We start from the raw sequence: 27,559 nt of genomic DNA on the forward strand, positions 1-27,559 counted from the left end.
AAATCATTTAGAATTAAAAAACTTAAGGATTTAGCAAAAAATTTTAGCAAAAGGCTTAGATCAATTTTAGTTGAAATCTTCTGGTAGTTTGCATTTCAATGCCCTATACATTTATGTTTAATTGTTAGGAAGAGCACATAAAAAGTTCAAAGGCCACATTATGCCATGTCATAGATTATATACAATTATTTCATTCTGTTATATACCCCATTCACAAACAAAAAAAAAAGTGTTTTTTTTCACTTTCAACATAAAATATGTTACAAGTTAAGTTTTACTCTTCAGGAGAGATTAAGGAAATATGTCTTTAACTACATTTTATGATAACAGCCTGATTGACCTATAGAGGCTATATATACATACATTTAAATGAATTAGTATTAAAGAAGACTTAGATACTGATAGTAGTGTAGCTGAGCAGTTTTCCTGTCTTTCTTGTCCAACATTGTCTCAAAATTATCACATTTTACTACATTCAAAGTCATTATTGACATCCCACCAAAGATTTTCCTGAGTAGAAATTAAAACCAGAATTTTTTGTTATTTATATGGAGCGGAGATTAGTATCTCATTTGTTTATTTTTGTCTTCACAGTAGTCTTTTAAAATCTTGTTATGTGAAAATGGAGATTTTCTCAACCCCCTTGTGTGCTATTAGTTTGTCAGTGCCCCAGGAAAGGCGAGACCCTTGTGCTTGCCCAGTCTGTCAGCGTCCTGTTGTGGGGATACTTCACTGATCAGAGGGCAGTTCGACTAACTTGTTCAGAGTCACATGCAAACAGAAAGATCCCCTCCCAGGTCTAGACACTCAACTGGTCTCTCAGCACCCCAAGAAAGATCCAGGAACACATGCCAACAGCATAAGGGAGACCTTCTCCCAGGCCTCCACAGTCAAGTGTGTTACCCACTGCTGGCATCTGTGAGCTTCCTTGAAGGACTCAACAGTTTATGGAATAACTTTCTTTATTAATATAATAGATAACTGTGACATGTTAAGGTTTGAATATTGTCAGTGGCAATATCTGACTGCAAAAACATATCCAAAGCAATATACTGACGAACTCTTAATTCCTAACAAAACCTAACTCAAGATAATCATTCAACATGCATAGAGTATGGTTCTTACCAAATAGGTGTCCCTGTGGGGGAGAAAACAGGTTCATCCCATTTACTGATCCCAGAAGTTACAGTGGAGTTTTCCCTAACTTCTCTGCATTTTTAACTTACTTTTATGCTATTTTGCATTTAAGTGGAACTTGAGTGACTCTAGTCATGTTCAGTTGGGTGTGGCAATGCCTTGGAGGTGGGTAACATCAGTATAACACGTGAGGTAATCTTTAGGATGGAGACGTATGTCTGTGATCTTGACACATTTCCTGGTTCAACAGCAGGAAATCTCTATTCTCCCTTGGTTGACAGCTAATATGTGGCTTATCAGCTACAATGTACCACCAAGTTCCCCCTCTGGCAGCTCTATTTCTGTTCCGTTCCACCCTCTGTTTAGCCCCTCTTGTGTTTGGGAAGTCAGGCATGCTGACTGCATCCCATCCAGGGAATAGCAACTGCATTTCACCAAGGGAGTAGCAACTATATTTCATCCTATAATTTCTGTACTAAGTTCTGTTAGAACACAAATATAACCTCCTATTTTCTCTAATTTTACCTCCAGTCATTTTCCCACAAAACTTAAACATTTGTCAGGCCTACTTGTCAGTTGTCTTTTCTTCAAATATCTTTGCTATTGGATGAATCGTCATTAAAGAAAATATTACTTAATCTCAAAAAAACTCAAATCTTATTCTACTGCTCATAAGCCATAGACACAGGAAATTTTGAAGAAAAGTGACTTATTTTCTCCAGAAAAAAACCCAAAAAACATTATGTGTAATTATAATCTACATGAATGAAGAAGCTTTCTTGGACTAGCTGACCTTTTTGGATGAAGGTGACTTTCTCAACTACATGTGCTTGAGTCTCCAGAAACAATTCAAAGCCTTTATAATCTCCCTGTGGGGCTTTCAGGATTCTACTACAAAATCTTTTGTGATCCTTTATTTCATATATTTAATTATGTGCAGAAGGTCACCCACTTCCTAAAGCCCAAGAATCTCATATATGTTGCCTTATCACAGTTCACAAAAAAACCCCAAAGAATGCAGTTATCTAGGCACTAGAGTGGCTTAAAATTAATTAAAATTAATTCAGACAAAATTCATGGCTTCAATCATGAAGCCTGAGCAGCATATTTGAACAAGTCATTGTGCTTTGGTGTTCTTATAGCTACTAATTGTCTCAGGTAGTCTACACAGAAAAAACCTTCTTTGGAGAAAGGCAGCGATAATGGTAGTGGAAGGATTTTTTTATTATCAATTTATTATTTCTAGTCTGGCTTAGGATTGTTTGTTTGTTTGTTTGATTGATGGGAAACTATTGTAATATGAATGAAAAAATAATGTAAGGGAGAATTTACCCCAGTTGGACAAGAAACAATAAGAATGCTTTCCCATTATGAGTTCCTCAATGTTATTGCTCTGACCTTAAATAATGTGTTCCAAAATAACTTCAAAAGGTCACTGTAACAATTTTAGATGCTGAGAACATCAAGATTAACTCAGTTGTTTAGAGTATGGTGCTAATCACGCCAAGGTTGAGGGTTTAATCCCTCAGTTACTGAATGAGCCATTCAGTTATGAGTTGGACTCAATGATCCTTGTGGATCCCTTCCAATTCAAAATATTCTGTGATTCTGTGAATAACAAGATGCTTGATTTTTTTCTTATTTAAGATGTGACACTTCCATCTTCACCTAGCCCTATGTTTTACAGGCAATATTGCCTGCACTATATTTCTGTAGAACCAGAATCTCTAATTATTTGCAGAACATGCCTATTAGACCAAGCTGTGTATAACAATTAGGCATAGGACAGCATCATTTCTCTAGACCATTTTCAGGGATATGTGGGAGATAGGTGCCAAAACCCTGTCAAAATTGAAGTGCTTCTTAGAAGGTGTAAAGACAGCTTTTCAGTGATTGTGGAACACAGTCAAAAACTAACACATGCAAAAATTAGGTACTGCCTAAGTAGGCTTGTTTGAAACTAAATTTCCCTGTGTTAGGTAGCCATGAATACAAACTGGAAAAATAATGATGAGTTAGCAAGTTCTCAATAAGATAGACTGGGTATTATAGTTAGCCTAGCTATTGTAGCACATCATTTTACCTTAGTTTTTGCACAAATGTGTGAGTCTTGCTTTAAATTCCTTCTTCTGACTGAGGAAATTCAAACTTGTACCTACCATCCTCCAACTTACAGTTTCATTGTATTTTAGAAAGAATGTTACTATGAAAAATATGAGACAATGTACGTCCATTTTACTAAATGTACTAAAGTCCAAGGAAGAAAATGATGCAGCAGAATAGAAACATCAAAGATTCTTTGCAGAATAGAAGAAGAACAAGAAAGTGAGAGCCAACAAAGCACTCTGTTGAGTAGCCTGTCAGCACGTCTTACTGATATGAGTTGCATTCTTTTTCACAGTGTATTTTTTCTTGTAGCAGATATGTTTCCAGTATTTTGATGTCTGGATATTACATTTAGTGTAACAGTGATGTAAACAAAAGTACTACATAAAAATTAATGTAGGATTTCAGATTATTATTTTCATTGTATTTAAGAAGAAAGTGGGAGAACTTTCAACCCACTTGTCCTTCTGAATAACATTAGAATCAGCATTGAGAAGTTCACAGAATGTGTAAGATCAGGCAAAAAATACTGTATATATGAATTTGCTGATATTGTATGTAAGAATGCTGTATGATGTGATTTCAGATACTCATGTCTATAAACGCAGGGAGATACCATTTCATACAGAAAAGCATAAAACTGATACTAAGCATATTTCTTAGAAACTACCATTTAGATCAGGATTATTCATAGAAATTTTAATAGTGGCCATGCCTGTGATGAGTTAACTCATATGGAACTAGCCTCTTAAAGGAAATTACATGCATCTCATTGCATTTAGTTGCATGCCTATTTTTGAGATAAAAAAAGTTTCTCTTTCCAGTAAAGACACTGGTTCTTACTATAGGTTTTTTGAATCAGGAATATTTCTGGTTATTCTCTAAGGATAATTTTGTCCTGTAGGAATGCTTTTGAATTCCTGTATTCGTCAGAGTTATTGGGATATGCAGCTGTAAAGAAGTAAATGGTAAATAAGCATAGAATCTTCGATGGAAATTAATAATAGGGTATCTGGATAATCTGTCTCACATTTGAGTGTTTTTCAGACTAGATATCTGGCCTTCTTTGAAACTTTCTTATGGGGGAGACCTAGGTACAAATATTTGTATTTATTCACCGTGCTTCTAAAAAGGTTAAATTTCTCAGATGTTTTCTGAATCCGAAGCACAGACTTGATGTAACCTCTCTTGTACTCCAATGGAGTAATCAAAGTGCTGTGGATTTTAGGATCCAGACAACTGGGAGTGTACCCTGTGTGTGATCAGGTGTTCAAGAATCTGTGTATTCCAAGTGTTTTAGGACAGGTCCAACAGTAGCTCTATTAACTGCAATCATGGTGAGAGAACATTTGGACAGCACCTCTCCCACTGCTCCCCTGTTGTCTCTATTTGCAGAGACCCAACCTACACACGATTTCAGAAAAAAAGAGAAAGAGATGTGGAAAATCAATCATTTCAATATTAAAAAAGTGAAGTCCTTAGAAAATGCTCCTTCACTCAAACAGGTGAAGGCTAAGGCATAGGGACCACCAGTAACATCTAGAAATTAATTTTACACCTCTTTCTCATATTCCTTTTCAGTTATATTCAGAATACTTAGTGGCAGCATCAAGTGCGTTTCACACTTTCAGAAAGCAAAGCTAACAGTTCACTGAGACCTTATAGAACCCTATATAGATAGAAGCAGATTCAGAGAGGTGAGAGAAAAAAACCTACTAGAATTCCCTGTGATTTCAAGTGAAAAAAACAGTGCCACAGCTCTTCGTATGTGGTATTTTTCATTGGTATTGACAAGCCTAGTCCATTTTTCATCATCTTTACATCTCTTGCTCACTTTCCCTCCAAATTCTTCCTCCAGCTCCCTTGGATATTAGGCTCAATATTGTTATTGCAGAAACAGTAACTCTGGGAACTTCAGCACAATGCCAATATGTTAGCATAGAATCATAGAATGGTTTGGGTTAGAAGAGACCTCAACGTTCAAGTTCCAACACCCCCACCATGAGCAGGGTCCCCTTCCACTAGACCAGGTTCCTCAAAGCCCCATCCAACCTGGCCTTGAACACTTCCAGAAATGGGACATCCGCAAGTTCTCTGGGCAACATGTTCCAGTGCCTCCCCACCCTCGCAGTAAAGAATTTCTTCCTAATATGCAGTCTAAACATACTTACTTTCAGTTTAGACCCATTTCTCCCCTTGTTCTATCACTACCTGCCCTTGTAAAAAGTGCCTCTCCAGATTTCTTGTAGGCCCCCTTTAGGGAAGGCTGCTATAATATCTTCATGCTATAAGGTCTCCCTGAAGCCTTCTCGAGACTGAACAGCCCCAGCTCCCTCAGCCTGTCTTCACAGGAGAGGTGCTCCATCCTGCTGAGCATATGCATAGCCCTCCCCTGGACTTGCTCCAACAGGTCAATGTCCTTCCTATGCTGGGGCCCCCAGAACTGGACACAGTACTCCAAGTGGAGTATCATGAAAGCAGAGGGTAGAATCACCTTCCTCGACATGCTAGCCACACCTCTTTTGGTGCAGCCCAGGATACAATTGGCTTTCTGGGCTGCAAGTGCACATTTCTGGCTCATGTCCAGCCTCTCATCACCAGCACCCCAAAGTCCTTTTCCTTGTGGCTACTTTCAACCCCTTCGTTCCCTATCCTGTGTTTGTGCATGGGATTACCCTGACCCAGATGCAGGACCATATTTTTGGTCCTGGTAAACTACATACAACTACATATGCCTTAAGAGTGAACATCCCTGTGTTTTTCATAGTATGATTTAGTGACAGCATGTGAGAATACAATTCTTTTGCACTGGTAACAGCAGAAGTTTCACAGATGGTGGCTAAGAACAATATACTTATACATTTTACTGTCAGGAAAGGGATTAACTAGATGTCCTCTAATGTCATTTCTAAATCTATTTTCCATTATTTATTACCTTTCCTCACCTCACTACCCCCAGGAAACATCCTTCCTTTCCCTAGGGCACATTAATTAAACGCATCAGACTCCCACAGCACAAACAGGTCAGCTGCAACACATGCAACATAATCACATTCACCAAGTCACTGCTTCAGAGAAACTGAGTCGCAAAGAGTATTCAAAAGCATAAAAGCCTGGTTGTAAGTGACAGGGCATGTGACGCATTCAAGGCTATAGTTCAAAGGAAACTGTTTTTTGCTAGAGTTTTGAATTCGTCTTTTTACTGAATGTGCTCCTTCCCTAAAACTGCAGGTTATTTTCTGATGGAGATTATAATGACCACTTGATGGTAACTACAAATGATAGGTTTAGGAAGGCACAAAGATTAATATGCATAAATATGCATTATAATTCCCTCCATGCAGCCTGGACAACAATGTTCCATGCATTTACAGGTTTTACCTATGGGAGATATGATTTTGGGGGATTTTTTAAACAATTTATTACCCCCCCCGCCCATTCCTCCAGTAAATGTATTCTTGGCAAATATAGAGACTGTTTAACAAAATCCACGGCTTACAGTACTGGATGAAAATTGCATATATTATTTACTGTCACTTAGTTCAGTCTTCCCAATTTCAGAAAGCCCTTTAGCTGTATTCACATTCTTAATAACCCAAATATATGTACTCACACCCACACAAATTACTCTTTTACACAATGAGAAAGATATGGAAAAACAAACAAAACATTAACACACCCACTATCGTCTTCACTCCAACACTTGGGAATTCACAGTAAGAGAAAGTCCCAGACCCACATTCTTTTTTCAGCACTCAATACCCTGAGTCCTCAAACCATGACATAAGAAAAAGCTTCTTCAGCTATTAGTTCTCTCAAACTGTATGTACCAATTTCTGTTATAACTATAATGATTCAGAAAACGGAATGATCAAAAGGTACATATTGATGGATCTCGTATTTTTAAGAAAATAAGGCAAAGAAATGACAATATAGGAAAATATTCCAAAATAAAAATTGTTCTATACTCTTAAAGGTGCAAATCCTAGAAAGATGAAAAATCATATTTATGTTAGCTTGAGAGGTTTTAGCACTTTTCTCATGTGTGTAGATACAATAATAAAGCTCTTAATTGTATATTCACAAATTATTCTTATCAACCTACCCTCTCACAAAGGCATTCTCTCATTCCCTGCTGAAACTACCAGAAGTCTGCTATTTCTCTGCATTATAGAAACTTATTTTAGAGTTTAAATATTTTTTCTTCTTTTGTATCTGACCTCTGGATCTGGAAAGGTAAGAGAAAAAGGTAAGTAGTATCATACTATAACTTGTTTCTTTAACACATTTGAAAAAAGATGTAAGTGGTGAAATGCTATTAAAATTATAATATGATTTTATATTGAAGACAGTATTCTCCTAGTATTTGTGTACCAGTATACGCATTTCAGTAAACTTTTTTTGCTTGCAAATTAGCCTAAAGCATTTTCTTCCACTGCCACAGAATATCACTTTCTGCAGGTTGGTGCAGCACTTGCAAATTCAAGGAAGTATTTGCCCTTTTTTTTTCCATACAAGACCAATAAGAGTAGAGGTGCAAAACACAGAAAGCACTTTCTTCTTTCTTTCACTTGTTTTAGTCTCCCCTTCATCATTTGCTTTGTCAACATATCTGTGCTATTGCTAAAATTCACTACCACTTCTGACACGTTCCTGATCACAATATCATTAATTAAATAAGAGTTCCGCTTTAAATTCATGTCCTACTCATCCTTAGAACCCAGCAAATATGACATTATGATTCAGCTGCTTTAGATGTCTAATAGTGATTGAAGAGCAGCCTTTTACATGGTTGGAAGTGAAATCTATCTAAAATATCGCTTATTAGTATAAAAGAAAAGACAGGATAAAGAGGTAAAGTTTTTTTGGGGGGGAGGGAGGTATTCAGGATTCTCAAAAAAAAAAGAAACCCACATATTCTTTAGCAGTCTCAAAATTATAACATTCAGAATATGTCTATTCACAATTATTCATCAGGTGAAAGAAGTGAAGGAATGTTCTACAATAATTAAAACAAATCCATTCTAAAATGCAAATAAATGCAATCCTATAACAGCTTGAGCTGCTAAATGCTAATACCTGTGACCGACAGCAACCCCATAAAATTTAACTTTAAAGACGGTTATTTAAGCAAGTGAGCACACTTGCTTCTGTTATTTCTTCATGAAAGTTTCTCTAGATGGAGCTCTAGGTCAAACATCCTTGCAGTTACCTTGAATACCTCATCGTGCTAATTTTGGAGATTTGTTTTAATATCCTCAGTTCACCACATCTGTTGCTATAAAATGAGGTGCAGAAACTGCATTGTCTTTATCTTTTTTTTAATTTTATGTTCACTGTTTATGTAAAAGTACAATTATCATGAAAGATGAGAGGATTAAATAGAAAATCACAGAAGCTGTCAACCCAACAGGACTGCTGCTGCAATTTAATGGCATATACAGACATATCAGATTTGTCATGGTTCACATTTTTCTTAGCTGTACCATAATGCTTCTGCAGTGGTGTCGTATTAAATAATAATTCAAAAAGCTCATAAAAATTCAGTTCTTCAGGACATATTCAAATTATTGATCTACCTTAATTATGCATAACAGATGACCTGATAGACTATAAAAAAATACAGATTGCAAATGTCAAACTAAATTTTTTTTAGTTAACATATAAATACAAAACCATGGCATAGAGTGCTTTTTCAGGAAAGGTTGGAATCATCAACGTCTTTTTAAATGTATAAGTCCTCCAAGTGATAGTCAGAAATCAAGCAACAAATAGTTTATTTGTTTTTTGGTTGATTGTTACACAGTGTGCTTCTGCCACAGGAAGCCTTAGAAAGAATAAGTAACTTATTCCTATATTCCTGGAACATGACTCTTTGCAAAGTAATAAGAATTTCTCTCCCATATGGATTTTTTTAATATCTCCTCCCAACTTTGCTCTCCTGTGAAAGAATGCATGGTACTCAAGTACATGCATGTTCATTTGTGGGTGGGCATAGGAAGAAAAGGGTGAAAGAATCAAGATTCCATTATCTGCCTGTTCAGTCAGATGACAATTTTCATGTACTACTATAATAGTTGGTAGGAAAGAAAAAGTAACAGTAAAAAATGTCAGTTATACCTACAGATATTTTGAAGAATGGTGTGAATTTGCTTTGCCTCCTGTAAGGTAGTAAAATATAAACTGTGCACCATTACTACGAACACAGCACTATGCTTGTGAGCTTTAGTGAGAGATAGGTTATATCAGATTAAGCTCAGAGATGGGTTAATGTAGCTATTCAGCTTCTGGTCAGCTTACTTAAATAAAGGCTTAAATACTTACCTACCATGTGTTCTGTCTGGATGGGAAGTTATTCCTCATCTCCTACTGACTGTTTCCCAAGACTAAATGAATAAGAGCAAACACAAATCAATAAAAACTAAACCTATACTCAGCAAATGCAGAAGACATAGTGGGACAGATGTACAAAACCAGGAGTACTTATTCTCTAATGAATATCTTAGTCACTTGGCTATGAAGGCATACTTGTCCTCTGCTTTTATGGATCTTGACTTCTTCCATGCAGTATCACAGCTTTGCCAGGACCACTGGAGAAGAGAATTCTCAAGCATGAGTTCTATGAGCTGGCAGTTCAGTGCTAATTTAAAAGATGAGGATTTGAATGCTTTCAGGGACAAAAAGCATTAATCTTTCACCACTTTTTGTTTGAGATTTAAATTGGAAAGAATATACAAAGAGTGTAGGTTTAAAAATGTATTGAAATTTTTTGTATAATCTTCATTTTTTAATTGTACACTACATGTGAGGAGAGAACTGACAGCACACAGAAACTTTTCAATTCCTTCTATTAATCAAAGCAAGAAAGATTTATACTTTTTTGAAGGTGAACTTCAAAAAGTGCTATTTTGGATTGTAAACTGAACAAGGCTCCAAATAATTAAGTCATCAGAGGAACTGGGAACAGGTGAAGGATGTGAAAGCATAACATGAAAAAATTTTATCTGTAATAGATTAAAACTTCTAAAATAAGAGCAACTGAGGCTTTTTTTACCAGATCTCCTGCAAATTGATGGTACTAACAGTTCTTTGTACTTTAAGTGCACCTCTCTAATAAAAATCACAATGCTCTGGCTGGGATTCAATTTGTCTTCTCAGGTACAAAACCACATGAGTTAAGTACACAGTAAATTCCCAGCCAGCTGGGACACCACTTACAAAATTCAGTAACTGACTGACATTTAAAGACAGAGACACTTCAAAGGAACAACGATGACAACAATAAAAATACGTACGTAGTCTAAACCATCGATAAGCAATAGACTTCCATTTGTCCTATTCACAGATGAAATTTTATTCTGCTGACTTTAATGGACCGAAAGTAAAGTGTGTGTTTGAAATCTGGCTTGGCAGCAAAATTAGAAATATTTTCTGCATTTGACTTTTTACCAGCGTTACAGAAGTTTGCACGGCCACTGATTTGCAACTAAGTGTTCAATAGCACTGTAATTCTCAAGCAAAACAAAGCACAGATGAAACACCAGTTGTGTGTTTTAAGGTGAAATTCTCTCTAATATGGTCTTGGTAGCTTCTGACAAGACAGATAGGCTGAATGGTACCAGGATTAACAAAAATCTCTGCCATATACAGAGAGACAGATGATTTTCTAACTCATGTTCTGAAGATTTGAACTTTCATGTAATGACGCATATTTTTGGTATACAGGAGTAAAAATAGGATCAGAACTCTTTAAAGGGACCATTTGTCAATTACCTAAGTATAAAACTAGAAATCTGGCTTGAGATAGCCACCAAGGCTTGTGCTACTAAACATAGATTAGCATTCTGCTGTCATTTATCTGACCCAAAGGACAATGACAGCAATTAATTGCATACACGAGGGAATTGCTGTCTGTTTGTGACTGAGATACTGATTTTTGGATTGCCTATCAAATGGACAACTTCAAAATTAATCAGACTGAAAGAAAAATCTGTCTCAAAAGTAGGACATAATTTTCAAATCACTTTTTTAACTGACTGGCAAATGATGTAGTAAGACAATATGAAGGCATCTGTTTCAATCCTATAATTCTGTAATGCTTTCAACTACATATGAAAGGTCACAGACTAAGTATATCATAAAGGAATAGAATTATCCACATTTTATTTTATACAGGCTTATCTTAAACTGTCCTGCTTATTCAGATACCTTTTTAAACATTTCAATTACATTTCCAACAGAAATTACCGCAAAGAAATAAAAGTTTAAGGATTATTTATAATGTCTCAGTCTCCAAATTGAATAAGTGAGTGCATAAGTAAATATGTATTGATATTAAGTCAAGACATGTTTGATAATACTGCTTATGTAGTGGATTTTTTTTCTCCCTTCCCCGCTTCCCTGTAAAATATCTGGACTTAATCAGCATATTATTTCTTTGTCTGACATTATAGATTTGAACCAAATGAAGTCAAACAATCAAGAATAGAGTCCACAAACACCAAAAACCTAAACACAAAGTAGTAATTCACTTAACGTTCCGTGATGTATAGTGGTTAAAGATATTTGTCCTTCCTAAAGGACAGTTCAAAATCAATATGAGCTTTAGCAACTTACTTATTTTGTTTCTGCTAAAATAATGTATTGTTTTCAATCACAGAACAGTTGAGGTCCAAAGGGACCTCTGGAAGTCATCTAGTTCAAACCCCCTGCTCAAAGCAAGGTCACCTAGAGCAGGTTTCTCTGGGCCATGTCCAGTTGGGATTGGAATATTTCTAAGAATAGAAACTCCATAACCTCTCTGTGAAATCTATTCCAGTTTTCAAATATTCTCACAGAAAAGAAGGGCTTTTTATGTTTAGGTGGAATTTGTATTTGTGCCCATTGCCTCTCATCCTGTTACTGGATACTACTGAGAAGAGTAGGCTTCATCTTTATTCCACCCATCAAAAGTTTACACACTTTGATAAACTCTCCTGGGAGCCTTTTCTTCTCCAGCTCTAACAGTTCCAGTTCCCTCAGCCTCTCCTTGTTTGACAGGTGTTCCATTGTCTTTTTCTGGACTTTCTCCAATATCTCCATGTCTGCCTCGTATCAGGTAGCTCAGAAATGGACATATATCAACAGTACTGAGTAGAGAAGGCTTATATCCCTCAACTGGCTGCCTAATGCAGCTCCAAGGTAAGTTTGTTCAACTTGATGTCCACCACTACATCCAGGTCTTGCAAAACTTCTTTCCAAACAGTCAGTCTCCAGGCTGTACTAGGTCACAGAACTAATTCTTCTCAGGTTCAGATCTTTACATTTGCCTTTGTTGAACTTCATGACCTTTCCACCTATTTTACCAGCCTGTTGAGATCACTCTCAATTGTATCATACCTACTCCTCAAGTCCAAGCCTGGGATCCTATTATTTTTCTTGTCCTCCTGCTTCAGAATCCTGAACTCCACCATAGATGGTAATTACCAGCAAGGTTGCCCCTGACTTTCAACTCTCCAACCAGTTCTTCCTTGTAGGTATGAATTAATCAGTTTCAGCAGAGCTCCTCCCTTTGCTGACTCCTGCATCACATGTGCCAGGAAGTTTCCTCCAATATCTTCCAGAAACTTCCTAGATTGCTTGTGCTCTTCTGTGTTGCTCTTCCAGCAGACACCAGATTGATTAAAGTCCCTGTTGTCTGACAAAAGCCTCATCTACTTCTTCCAGATCAAGCAGTCTGCAATAGTCACCCATTGCAACTTCACCTATATTGGTCTGCCTGTTAATCGTGATCCATAAAGTCTCACCTGGCTCATAACTTGTCTCCACACAGAGCTCCATGCATTTCCAATGCTTTACCTCAAAAAGTACAATCACTGTCCTTGCCTTCCAACTCTGTTTCCATTCATCACAGCACTTCAGTAGCATAATGAACTATCTCACCATATCTCTGTGATCCTAATGAGATTATATGCCTGCAGCTTCACACAGGCAACTGTGATTTCCTCTGATTATATCCCATAGTGTGTGCGTTATTGTATGGTCATTACACAGAAACACCTAGCCATGCTGATTTCTCAGAAAAGGTGATAGATATTTCTCCACATCGAACTTCCTTATTTGTGTGCATTAAAGTGGGTCTCCTTCAGCCTTGTTTTGTTGTTTCCAGGGGCTCTTACAGGTTGCACCCTTCACCTTCCAATTCCCTTGAGAATTTGTCTTACAGTTAGTTGGATTTCATAACTTTATTCTTAATGTTGGGTTAGGATATCATTACAGAAAATTTTCATTGGTCTATGAAATTAGGATTGCTCATAAATCTTACCTGCTCAAATTGTTGAAAACTACAACGTAGTAAAATTTTTAGCTTTGTAAACAACTACTTTATATCTGTCTCTTTCTGAGTAGACCTATTTACACTGTTAAAGCACTTTCTGCCACTTCAGCTGCTTTGTTATTTCAGAACGACACCATTTATCGTTTCCTTAGTTTAAATTTTTTTCTTCAATACTTAAATTACATGTAATAATGACTTTTTTTCCCAAACTGAGTGGATGATTTCTGAGGTAGAGCATTCTTGAAAAATTAATGCGGTTTTATATGTTTATCTCTGAACATTTTATGGGTTTAGACTTTTAAGACTTTCACCTAATATAGGCTTGGGTTTACAAGTCAAGGTAGTTGAAAGAAAGGAAAAACAAGTAAGCTAGTGGGCAATACTGTCAGGCTACAGAAAAAGTAACAAACAGTTTTAGAAATAAACTTGACACAATTCAGAGATATTTTAGCCTCAAGTACATGTTATACAGATGACTGAAATTTCATAGGAATATATTAAAAACCCAACCAACCAAACTGAAAGTCAACAACATCCTATTTACATTTCTCAGCTTTTTAAAATTTGTGGGGTTCTGAAAATTCCTGTATTGTCTTTTAGAAAGAGTTTCCTCTTCAATCAAAGTTTCCCACTGAATAAGAACAGATTGTTCTATGAGTCACTAATAATTTAACCAGTTATTAATTATGGAAGTTTTTTTTGCTTCCTGATTTTCTTTCTAGTGAGTTTTCATGAATTTAATTAATTTTCATTCTAACATGTAAACCCAAAAAATGCACAATCTTATTTCAACAACACTTTTTAAATCCCTTTCATCCTCACCTGCTAGTGCAGTCATCTGTGTACCTCATTCCATTGAACATATACAAAGAAGCATATCGGTATTTAACTAGATATAGATAGTCCCATAATAACTGAACAGTTTCAGATACTTACAAATGTACATTGTTATCCCTAGCTAGTGCTAAACTGAGACTTAGTGAAACATTCAGTGATTTCCTTATGTTTTTGGAGCATAAGACATGTACAGGAAAGGACTATGTTTTCCTGATTTCTAGTTATGTGTGCCAAGAGCACATAATTGTGTGGTCCAACCATGCACAGAGTTCAGACTGCAGAGTATTTCAGCTTAAACTTATTTAGTTTTGGATGAACTAGTCTTAAGAAAGAAGCAGACTAGTTTGCGCTGTTTCTCAGGTTATCACAGCCTGACCTACTATTGTATCTAGACGGTAGTTACTATGTAGGGTGCACGTGTCTGCTGGCCCTTATATGATAAAGAAATGCAGTCCGCTCCTTGTGAGATGGTAACCAAAGAGACTTTATTTCAAACCTGCGCTCCCTTTTATCTCCCAGAACCATGTGACCTCCTTAACCAATAGGGTTGTCTATTATCGGCGCATGCTCCCCTGGGCATCCTTGCCCCGGCACGTCCCCTAGTACCTTAGACACGCCCCCTACATTACTATCTTACATAATTTTAAAAAAACTTAGGTAACTTCCCTCTGCTATTGTACTATCCAGTGCAGACAACCCTAAGGAATCAACTGGAAAAGTTAGAAGAACATAGGTAGAAATCTATTCTACAAACTAAACTCTAACTTTATGGACACTGTTGTTTTGTCTTTGTTTCCTTTCCTTCATAGTTAGGGCAGAAAAAAACCCATAACATATTTCCCTCAAGTCTTGCCCATGCCATTCCTTCTTCATACGGTTCTCTTGCCTGCTGCAGCCTGAACTACCTGTATGTTTTCTGGAGATGTCTCCACAGAGGTTTGCTGCAGACAGGCAAACAGATTAATGGACAAATCACTGAAGTCTTATATTCTAGGCATCTTTGGACACAAGCTACTTGTTCTCAGCAATGTACAAATGTGACAAAATGGATGATAACTACAACTATATACCTAATCATAATAATAAGCACTGGGAGTGAATATGATAAAGGATGTATAAATTTCTGTCAATTAGAAATTAAATTTTCTGCTTTTAATAGTAGATTTCACAACTTCTCCTCTAGTCCTCTTTTCAAATTGTAAATTATGATACCCAAGAGGGTCACAGGAGGATTCAAAGAGATTGCAAAGTGTTTACACTAATTGGATAGCATTAATTACCCAGCTGTTTCCAGCAATTAAAGACAGTTAGCTGTTCCCAGGCTAATGGTACACTTGTAGACAATAATTAGAGCAGTTTCTTGAAGCACCTAAACAGCAGCCCTATGGTTTGAGAGGGAAAGGAGCAAGAGGTTTCACCTGAAGGATTTGTCTTCAAAAATAGAAGAAACTTTAAGGAACTCGCGTTAGCAAAAATCATATAGGAAATGCTAACTTTCTGCTGTGAAAAGTAATAATACTGAAGTTATCTTTTCTAAAAATTTGTATTTAGATGTGAAACTCTGGTCTAGCTTAGGTCACACGACTAATTTAAAGCAGACTGTAATAGCAGTTTTCTTTGTACAAGCACATTCACGTCCAGGTCACAAAAGCCTTCTCTTTTTATTTCTCCTCTTAGAAAATACTTTATGTTAAGTTTATCCTGAAATCTATTACAACTTCTGTAACATAAATCAAACATTGTCTTACCCTAAAACTAAGTCTTCTGCAACTGTTTATGAAGTATAATTGAGAGAAACAATTATCATTTAATTTTCTATTTCATCTTGATAATACAATCTCTTGTGTCATTTAAATAGTATTTGCTACTCACAGGACTTTCTATTATGTAAAAATTGGATATCTAATCTCCTATTTTTTGTGGGATCTTATAGTGATAGTAAATTTCAGTAATTAGTAGTTTCCCTTCTAATGCCATTTAGTGCAACAGTAAATAAATACCAAGTACAGTGGTTTTTGCTGAGATGCAACAAATTATTTAAGTAGCATTTGTGTTATTCTGCTTTCCTGGAAGGTCATATACTTGAAACCTGTTAGATATTCAAGCCTCTGAAGAATGACAGGAACTCTCTAGGGTTCCAATTCTCACTGTGTGCAGGATAATAGTATTGAATTCACCACATCACAGGCCTAAATAGATCCTCTTTCACTCTTTTCATACAGTAATTTAAAAAATGCTTAATACAATGCCAATAACAGGTACAAGAAATTTCTCTTATAATGGGACTAATGCTGTACAGGTTTTACACAATAAGATACCCATAAGTGGTGCCTAGGTTCAGTTTTCCCTTCATTCCCTACTGCATGTGGCACATGCATGTCCTAACTACCTGCCTGGAGGCATTCTCTGTACTCTTTCAGTTACTTTGATTGAACAATTGAATTGAAGATTCATTAATTTTATAGCCCAATAAGTGGACCATTTCATTTGAAAGCAGGAGTCTCAAGTTCTGCTCCTTTTCCTTCCTCTCTTCTATAAAAGTATAGAGAACCACCATTTTGGGCAAAACAAACTAACAAGCAAACAGAAAAAAATACAATACACTGAAAAAACCCACCACCACCAAAGAAACAAACAAAAAAACCAAACCCCCACCCTTTTAAAATTGAAGAAGGAATCTGCAATTTAAATCTAGGAGAGGATTAGAGGCTGTAATCTCAGTTTCTAACAGTGATCTGTCCCATCTTTCCAAGTATTAAATTCCTAAGAAATTGTAGACACCATCTTCTATTCACTGACTAGCTGAAGCACCCTTTTTCTCACCAAGTCTATTATTAAAAAGGTGGTAAAGTGATTTGATGAAAATATCAAATGTCTCAGAAGACTGATTACTGAATTCCATATAGATTCAGAAAAGACTGTTCCCAGAAGTTAAAGAGTTTCCTTGGAATTCACTAGACTTCTATCCTGTGTCCATTCTGGAGGCCTTTTGCAAGTTCTACAAATATTACAATCATCTCTCCTTTGGCAGATCTAGGGAGAATCCTGAGAAGACCTTCTTGTACATTTACAAAGATTATTTTAGCACTTCCCATCTCATACCATGTGCAGCTGCTGCATCCTTTCATGACTAGCTGTGCTGGGAACTCTGTTAGAACAAAACCAGACCAGATCAAATCCCCTGTGTTTATTGCCCTGTGTCTATGCCTGAGACAGGTACTAAGGTAAATACCAAGTCTGGGTGCATACCACAAGGTGACCAAGCCAAAACTGGTGTGACAAATCCTTTGAGTTCTAGTCTTTTGGTCTACAGAAGATGTCTTCCCCGGAGCATTCAGTTCTTCTCTTTCCAAATAAGGGACACTGCTGTTCCATTCTCCCCTCCAAATTAAACTTAACACTCCTAGCAGAGGATCCTCTCAGTAACCCCACAGTGAGGACTGAGTGGGTTACCTAGGACCCAGGGTGTTATTATTGCCAACATTTGGGACACAATAAAGTGGATAGCCCTTAAAAGAGATCATCATTCTTTTTGCACAAGAATGGAATTTAACTTTCTAGAAACAGAAACCATAAAGAAGGCCCAGATGTCAAATAGACTAGTCTGAAAGCATTGAATGAGGGTCGATGGACTGGTGCTGAGTGTAGGAGACATGACTTCTCTGTTGTCAGTGTGCCTCTGACAGTGCCAGAATGAGAAGGATGCTTTTCTCTCAAATACCTTTACCTTGGGCTGATATATGAACACACCTACTGGATGGTTATAACTCTGTACAGTGTGATGATCTTCACAATAATGGGCTGATGTTTGATTTTTGCATGAACTATTTGCTGCTGACGTTGACTGATAGTGGTCTGACTGACATGGCACTGGTCGGTGGATGTCTTGGTATCATTGTACAGAACTTGCAAACTTTTTATGAAATAAATGTGAATTAGACAAAACTGAAGACAAATACTGAAAAAGATTAGAATTCTAGTGTCAGGAAAATTTTTCTTTTTCCCCACGAGTGCGAAAGAACAATTTCCTTTAAGAGAAAGTGAGAATAGTTCTAAAGCCATACATATATATGGAGCTAAAAACTATGGCAGTTTTATTAAAACTGCAAAGGATTGACATATTATGCTGAGCTACCAAAGCCTTCAGTTTCTGAGAGTTGGAATTCAATTTTCCCTATAAATTTAAAGAGTAAATAAATGGCAATTACTGAAAACTAAAGGTGGAACACTGATTCCAAAATGGCGGAAAAATTTGTAGGGTCAGCTTTTACTCAAGACTTGGAGGTGTTTTTTTCTCTCAGGAGTGGTGGAGTCACAAGGTGATTTTACTCAAGACTGGTGAGGATTGAACTTAGAGAACAAAATCTGTATTAATTACAGACAAGGCAAAAACAGTCTTCCAGAGGAGTTACATGGAAATTTTATGAAGCAAACTGATAGCAGGTAGGAGACAAATTCTGAAAGAAAATTATTTTTTCGTTGAGAACCATGTCTGTCTTTTATTCATTTATTTTTACTGCAGTGCTCAGACCTACCCAAAAAAGGCCATTCTAGTGTTTCATCATTCCTAAAGTCAGCGTCTGATATTGCCTCAATCTATTCCCAGTGTCTCGTAATGCTCAAACCATATCTGTCAATTTTATTCAAGAAAAAGGATTTCAGCAACATGATACTAACACCACACCTATTCCTCAGGGAACAAGAGTGTCTGTGGATTTCATAGCATGTTAACATTAGTCTATTGGACAGGTTCTTTTCTCTTTCTCTCTTTATAAGCAGCAGCAAGATTTCTGTTTGTCCCGGAGCTACTAAATGAAATGAAAATAAACTTGCATCAGATGTTTAAAATCAGAAAGTAGAAGCAGTGTTAAGTCAGAAAATATTAATGCCAATTTGCTATCTGAGGCATCATTCAGGAAAAAAAGAAAAGTAAACAACAAAATACTTTAGATCCATATTTTCTATTATACTCCAAACATATTCCGTTGTGGCTGGCTTTATGTCCTCTGGAGATCTTGTCTTTGGAAATAATAATAACAAACACATTGTTTGCTAATGCAAAAAATTAATCTCTATTCCAGCTTTCTAGCTCTTCTAGCACTCTAGCTAAAGTAAATAGATTCGCATGCTACATTTTTGAGGGAAATGTATTACAATCAGATGCATACTTTATATCAAGGATAAATACCTTATTATTGATAAGATTCAAAGCATATCTTGAGGGATGTAAAAATCTTTATGTGGACTTTCTGAATATAATATACAATCAATAAAGCTCTAAAAATAGGAATACAGAGAGTGGTTTTAAGCCGCCTTCTCACCATTGCTGAGATCAACCATCATCAGACTCTCTTCAAACAATATTTTTGAGTTATTTTTTCAAAAAATGGTAATTTGTTATATAATTTTGATCAGCTATATTTATCCAGTTCTGCCATGATAAGAGAAGAAAAGGAATTTTGTGACAATGCTACTGTTATTGGGTATGCCTTCTGTTCGCTGCACAGGAAAGGAGAGGTAAAGAACAACATCCATGCTTGGCAACTCTAGGCCTATAATCTTTGAGATTTTACAATCAAAGGGAACATCCCACAGACTTAAATATAGTCATGGTTTCTGGATCAAAATGACAGACTTTTTTATGTTATTCATAATCAAGTTACTCAATTGAAAGTCTTTGTTAGGTTACAAAAAGAAATTTAAAAGTAGACTCTTCAGTGAGACGATCCTTTAAGAGTGAAATTTTCAAAATTTTCATAATTTAGGAACACCATTTCTTTTGACAAATAACAGAAAAATTACATAGGAAGATCTAGAGTGATTAAGTTACAACCAGTTCTCTGGTTTATGGTATGAATTGGACAGTTCTGTCCTACCATAATGAAACGGTTTGTTCCATGGCCAACTACAACAGAGACTGACTGGTAGTTTATATCCTTCATACTTTCATATTTCACTTCTGTGAAACACATTTAACATTAATGCAGTTCACATACAAACTTTGTTCCAAACTAGTCAGAGGTAGTGTTTACACTATAAGTCGTATATGCACATACTGGATGAGAAAATACTATTTTACCTTTAATGATTTCAAAACTCAAGATGACTGCCTTCTAGTCACTTACTGACAGTGTGAAAAAGAAATATTTTGAAGAAAGTATATCCTTATAGAAATTAAATCTAATAAAGATTGCTGTAATCTCCTAAATGGTTGATTGCTACCTGTGACATCTAAATTTGTGGAATAAACCTAAATAAAAATGATTAAAAGAAGATTCTTTTCTAATTGTCTTGATCAGTAAAGTTATTTTAACATGAATAGGGGAATCAGGATCTCTTTGATTTTTCTACTATTCAGGAACAGAATGGAAATATCAATCTGAGTGGATCAGTGACCTAAATTACCCAACGAATCATGGAGAAAAGATAGGCATGATTAAGGTTTTGGGTTAAAAAACTCTGAAGTACTAGAAGGCTCTGCTATTGCATTTATGACAAAAATAGAAAAAGTTAAATATTATGATTCATCTGAAAAAGAAATATTATTATGTCAAAATAATTGCTGAAAATCCAAACTTTAATAATTATTGGAAAAATAAAAAAGATGAAAAAATCTTCAGAAAAACGTAGTACATTTCTTATACATGTTAACATTTTCATTTGATTTTCCTGTACTTCTTTTTTTCCAGGATAATTGTATTATTCCAGTAATTGCTTATAGTTGCAAGACTACAGAGACTTTATTATTATACAATTTGTAACTCTTTTTTTCAACTGAGGTATAAAACCACTTCAAAAGGAAAAAAAACCCAAAACTTACTTTGAAATATTCCATGCTGCTTCCCATTGTAGAGAAATGCAAAAAGTTTTTTTAAGTTCCTTAGCAGTGTTGCAAAGATAGGTTTGCAAAGACAGATTTGTTTAACAAGGCATAAGTTTATATGAAGAGGGTAAGGTGAACCATGCTATGTGTGCTACACTAAGGTTCCACGTGGCTAAAAATTAATTTAACCCATTACTAAACAAATCAGAGTAGGATAATGAGAAATTACAACAAATCTTAAAAATATCTTTTCCCCTCCCCTTCTACATGGCCTCAACCTCTCTTCTGATTTCTCTACCTCTTCCCCCAAGCGGCACATGGGAATGGAGATTGGGGATTGGGGTCAGTTTGTCACACATTGTCTGTGCCACTCCTTCCTCCTCACACTCCTCCTGTGCTCCAGCATGGGGTCCCATCCATGGGAGAAAGTCCTTTATCAGTTTCTCTAGTGTGGGTCTTTTCCATGGGGTGCAGTCCTTCCGGAACATTCTGTTCCCTTGTGGGTCCCCACAGGGTCGTAAGTCCTGCCAACAAACCTGCTCCACTGCAGGCTCCTCTCTCCCTGGGTCCGCAGACGCTGCCAGGCACCTGCTCCAGCATGTACTTCCCATGAAGTCACAGCCTCCTTTGGACACATCCCCTTGCTCCAGCATGGGGTCCTCCATGAACTGCAGGTGGGTATCTGCTCTAACAGACTTCCCTGTAAGTCCCATAAGTCAGTGTACTGCACTCCACCAGTTCAGTGCAGAATGCACCAACAACAGCAGAAGAGCAAGTACTAGAAATGTGATGAAAAGTTATTTCATAAACTATTTTACATGGAAAGTTAGGGCCGTTATCTAGTTTTTACTGCTTGGTTTCTAGGCCGTAGCTGTAACTTTGAAATTTAGCAAATGTAATATAGTTTTTTTCAATGTTTTGTCACCTTGAACTACCTTTGCACACTTTTTTTCCCATGATGTTACAAGCACTCATTGTGTCAAACTACCTTTAAATACTTTCATGGTAGTTCTTTGCAAGATGATGATATTTATAATTTGACAAAAGAAAATAAAGATGTTATAAAAAAGCTGCCCAAACCAGACTGAGTTGCACTATTTCTCTTTAAATATAATAATAAATTTTTGTGTGTTGCAATTGCTTTATACTGCAGGCCATAGAATTATTGTGCTTCCTTTGACTGCCACATGATTTATGAACCAGATCTTTCAAGATAATAAAAATTTTAGTCCTGACAAAAACTGAGTGGGAACAAGGTACAAGGTGTGGTTCAACTACTGCACATACTATCAGAAGAATCTATAAAAATTGACACAGACAGCTCTATATGTGATGGTCCGCAAGGAAGCTATAAACTTAGTTTAAAGAGTTGATGGAAGATCAGAAAGATTTTCTTCCTTTTTTTCTTTTCCCTTTGAGATAACTCAGTTTTCTTACCATGTACAGCTACAATTACCTGTCTAAAAAGGTGTAGAATAGTGTCCCCCAAATGCCAACCCAGAAGTCTGAAATACCTTTGATGTCAATACTAAAATATTGTATCAACCTTTAAAGTATGAAGTTATGAAACATTACGTCAAAACAGTCCAAAACACTTGTGAAATTTATATGTAAACTGAAAATGGAAACTTCATTTTAGCACATGAAGAATATCCATAAATATGAAGAAAACATTGCTATTGATATTGCATTTAGTAGTAGTGGAGACTCTTTTAAAGCATAATTTTTTAAAGCAGAATTTCCTGTGGGCTTGTTTGGTTTTTTGGGGGTTTATGTTTTGGTTTTGTTTTTTGTTTCATAACATTCCATGGAAGGAAGGGAAGAAAGGAAGAAGGTCGTTAAGATTAAATATTAAATCATACTAAACAGGAAGAATTTATGCTGGAAGGAAGACTTATTGAGATTTGTGAGCATGTAAATATGCTGCATCTTAAAAGAAAGACCTGGTATAATCACGCTTAAAAATTATTCTTTGTCTATCATTCCTGTGCAGGCCCTTGCAAATTTGCAGTTATCTCAGTCATCCATTTAAAAAGGTGTTTTTCAGTATGATTTGGGACATATGTAATTTCCGTGATTTAAAAAAAAAAAAATCTACAATATACACCAGAAGGTTCTTTATCTTAAGAACGACGGCATGATGCAACACATGAAAAGAAAAAAAATGGTAGATCAATTAAATCTTGATTATTCAAAAGTATTGCTGGGATTTGGCATTATAAAATCTTGAATGATGTGTCATCAAGAGCTTTTTTAATGGGAAAATGGCATTTCCCATATCTATGATGATCCATATTGACAGTCCTCTATGAAATAAAGATGCCAGATGTTCCATGACATTTGGTACAACTTAGTTGTGATCTTACTTGAAACACCTTTAAAAGGGAAAGGTCTAAACTGCTGTAATAAGAGCAATTAAAAAAATTAAAATTACTAAGGATCTTTAAATTCTCTACCTGAATCACATTGAACTGAGTGTGCTAAATGCAAAAAAGTGTGAAAAGAGTGAAAAAATCAAATTCTAAAATAGAATTTAGAAAGAGACATCCTTGTTATCCAGTTCAGCTCAACACCTTTCTTCTCACACAAGCAAATGTGCTACAAACACTAGTTTTCTTACTAGACCTATTTGTGCTAAGTGAACAAAGCTTCTTCAGATGGTTTAAGCTGCATTTGCTAGCTTCTTAGGGATTTCAGAGACACTATACCACCTGTGAGAGCAATCCTTGGATAAACCTTTTGTTTCACTAAAATGAGTCACGACATTTTGTTTGACTCAAGTAGGACAAGGATTTGCACGTGTATGAGGGTCCCTTTCATTTCATGTAGCCTGCCTCTGAGTCTAGTGTCCTGACTTTTGGATAGAGTTTTGGGGTTTTTTTGGCAGGGAAGAAGATGACAATTATGGCTGCTTATGACAAGGTTTTTAGGGTACTTGATCTTTGCAAGGATATGAATAGAGCTCAGATGCAAATACATAAGGAAAAGGAGTCTGAGTAAAAATGTACACCTGAACTGGTTCTCATGTTCCAGCCTTGCATGCTGCCAGGTCATACTGCTGTGTTAAAGCTTCTATCTATTTCCAAAGCTGGCTTTCATGGAGTCAGTTTGAGCTCCTTTATTTGCATAGTGTGAAAAAAATGTGACTTGTTTTTTTTTACTTTTGCCCTTGTCGAACTGGGATAGAGTTAACTTTCTTCACAGCAGCTAGTACAGTGCCATGTTTTGCATTTAGGTTGAGAGTAATGTTGGTAACACACTGATGTTGCCAAGCAGTGGTCAAGGACTCTTCAGCTTTTCATACTGCTCCGCCAGCAAGAAGGCTTGGGAGCACAAGAGCTTGTGAGGAGACACAGCCAGGCTAATTGACCCCAACTGACCAAAGGCATATTCCATAACATATGGCATCATGCTTAGTACATAACTAGTGGGAGAGCTGTCTGGGGGCTGCTTATTGTGAACTGTCTGGACATCAGCTGGCAAGTATATCACTTGCATTGTATATCACTTGTTTTGTATATTATAATTTAACAATGACAATTACTATTGTCATTATTATTGTTACTATTTTTATTATTTACCCTTTGTTTTACATTCTGCTAAACCATCTCTACCTCAAACAGAATTTATTTTTTTTTCCCCAATCCTCTTCCCTCTCCCACTGGCAGAGGGGCAGAGTGAGTAAATGGCTGTGTGGTGTTCAGTTGCCTGGTGGATTGAACCACAACAGCCCTTTTTACTACCCAACGTGAGGCATGAACCCATGAGCCTGAGATTAAAAGTCCCATACTCTACGAACTGAGCTAGCCGAGCATTTTAAAATGGTTTTATCAAAACTGTTCTTTAATAATCTGGGTGATTTTTTACTGTAATACCATTAGATATAGGGCATAGAGCAACTATAGCGATGATAGAACTGGACAAGGACACTGGTGATGGAATGAGAACTGGCTTCAGCATACAACAATCCAATACCACACACCATCTCCCCTGACTTGAATGACCCAGAGTCATGAACTAAATGAATTCAACATTCTAAAGGGATGGCCCATAGGCCAAGGGAGTACTATCTGTGTGTATATATCAAAAGACAGGAAAGATGGTGGTGATTTGGGTTATATTGAAAAGTATATGATGTGAATGGTGTGGAATAAGGGTTGGATGTGATATATAAAACAAGCGATGCACAGTGCAATAGTTTACCACCTGCTGACCAGTGCCCAGCCAGTTCCTGAGCAATGGACCTCAGACAGCTTTCCCCTCAGTTTTTATATAGAGGATGACATAATATAACATGGAATATCCCTTTGGCCAGTTTCGGTTAGCTGACCTAGCTGTCCTAACTTAGTTTCACTGAAAATAGTTCCTGTTCAACCTGACAACTTTTTGGATTTGTTCTTGTAAATACTAATTTACCTGCTTAGTTCCCTCCTCTACCATTAAGGATTAGAAGGCCTAACTCAGGGCCATGTTTTGCATGATGCTTTTGCATAAATTCTTGGGCTAAAGTTCAAGTCCTTCAGGGAGATCTCAGTAAGGATTCAGCACTTTTAAATGTGTTGCTTGAAAAGTACAGAGAAGCAAAAAGTGCCAAAATACCGTAATAGTAAGTGATACTTAATTTTTAATATCTGTGTAAAATGATCAAGTATTTTTTCCACATCCAGTTCTTTAGAGAAGAGAAAAAATATAGAGTTTACTTGTTGCCTTTCTTAATTTTAAACTTTCATAATATTATGACTTTTTCTCAAATTTACACAAATATTTAAGCCACAATATTTGTGTGGGTTTTGTAGGAATAAAACATATGATATCACTGCTGCAACTTCAAAACATAACAGCTATAAGTAGCAGCTAATGCCATACCAAGTGTGTTTAAAAAACTTAAAACTTTGGTTAACTAATTAAAACTTCTCAATACATTTAGAGGTATATAGAGAACCTCTTAAAGAGACAAGATTAATTGCAAAAACCAAATGCAATTTTTTCTAGTTTTCCTTACCTCTTGACTTAATGTTATGAGTTTTTTACTAAAATCCAAACCTCTTTTTCAGTTTATGACAGAAAAAGCAGATGGAACTATATTGACCCCTCTGCTTCTTTTGGGTATCTAACTACAGCAGCAAAGGAAGAGGAGATAGTAGCTTTCCCTTCAGGAGAGGCAGGAGCCTGCATATCTAAAATAGTGACAGCAGTCAGGTAGAGTGTAGCTGCTTCTTATGCAACTCACTTGTTCTCTTCTTATTCCACAGTTTCATAACGTTAAGATTTGTTCAGAATCAGGGTGATTCTTTGCAACAATCTTACCCAATGATAAAGAGTTCAGTGCCCTCATCAGATATTCCAGCACTTGAGTGAGGTGTTGAAAGCCTAACAAATGGCCACAAAGAGGTTTAGGTAAATATAAAAATAAGCTGTTACTGAGTCATTTTTATACTTCCAAATCATTCAAATGAAACTCAGAAAGATAACGATTTGTTTTGAATGCCTGTTTTTTTTGTTTCAGTGGGGAGGGTTTTAATGTTCAAAGTAAGCATATATTGCTTTTTTGTTTCTGGATATCATGCCACATCCCTGCTAGTATGCCACAGCTTCACGTAGCATTTTTTGGCTATCACTGGTCTTAGTTTGTAGAAGGGCTGATGTTCGGGTATCTTTTTGTCTGATCAATTAATGATTATAGGTTATAAAGTCCAATGGGCTAAGTGCTTGGGACCCAGACGTGCAGAAGAAAACAGAATATCTCATTCTTCCTCACCTGCCTGCATGATAAAAGGTGGTAGACAACAGAATAAGGTTGTGTCAACTGATAGTAAGATATCATAAAGAGATACCAGTCCCATAATCTTAAGTGGCTGAAACTGCACTTCGTCCTTTACCAGTTTTCATTTGAATGTCAGAACAGAGGCAAACATATGAAGTGTTTCACCATATGGAAGCAAACTTCCCAATATGCTTCTAAACTAATTTTGAAAGCCTTCATCTGCTTCCTTTGAACTGTGTTATTGTTGATTTGGCTTTTCATTTTACAGCTTCTGTTTTCTTTTCCCCTTGTTTTCAATTTTTGTTCCTGTAGCATGTTTTATATTCCTTCTACATCTTTTGGGGAAGTCTATCTTGTTAAATAATAGAGTGAGGCTGAACAATGCAGACTTAATTGCCCTTGCTGCTCAAGTTGTTCCATTCTGAACTTGTCCAAAAATCCTTGAGAGAAATCTGATATAAAGTGCACTTGCCCTAAGCACTGTGCATATGAGCCCGTTGGTGGCACTTGATCTCAAAGAAGAATTCTGTGCTTGGCCGTCTTATTTAGAAATAAAACCACAGTCTCTCAGACCACA

Source organism: Neopelma chrysocephalum, unplaced genomic scaffold, assembly GCF_003984885.1.
Source record: "Neopelma chrysocephalum unplaced genomic scaffold, ASM398488v2 Primary Assembly neopelma1_25, whole genome shotgun sequence".
NCBI lineage: Eukaryota > Metazoa > Chordata > Aves > Passeriformes > Pipridae > Neopelma > Neopelma chrysocephalum.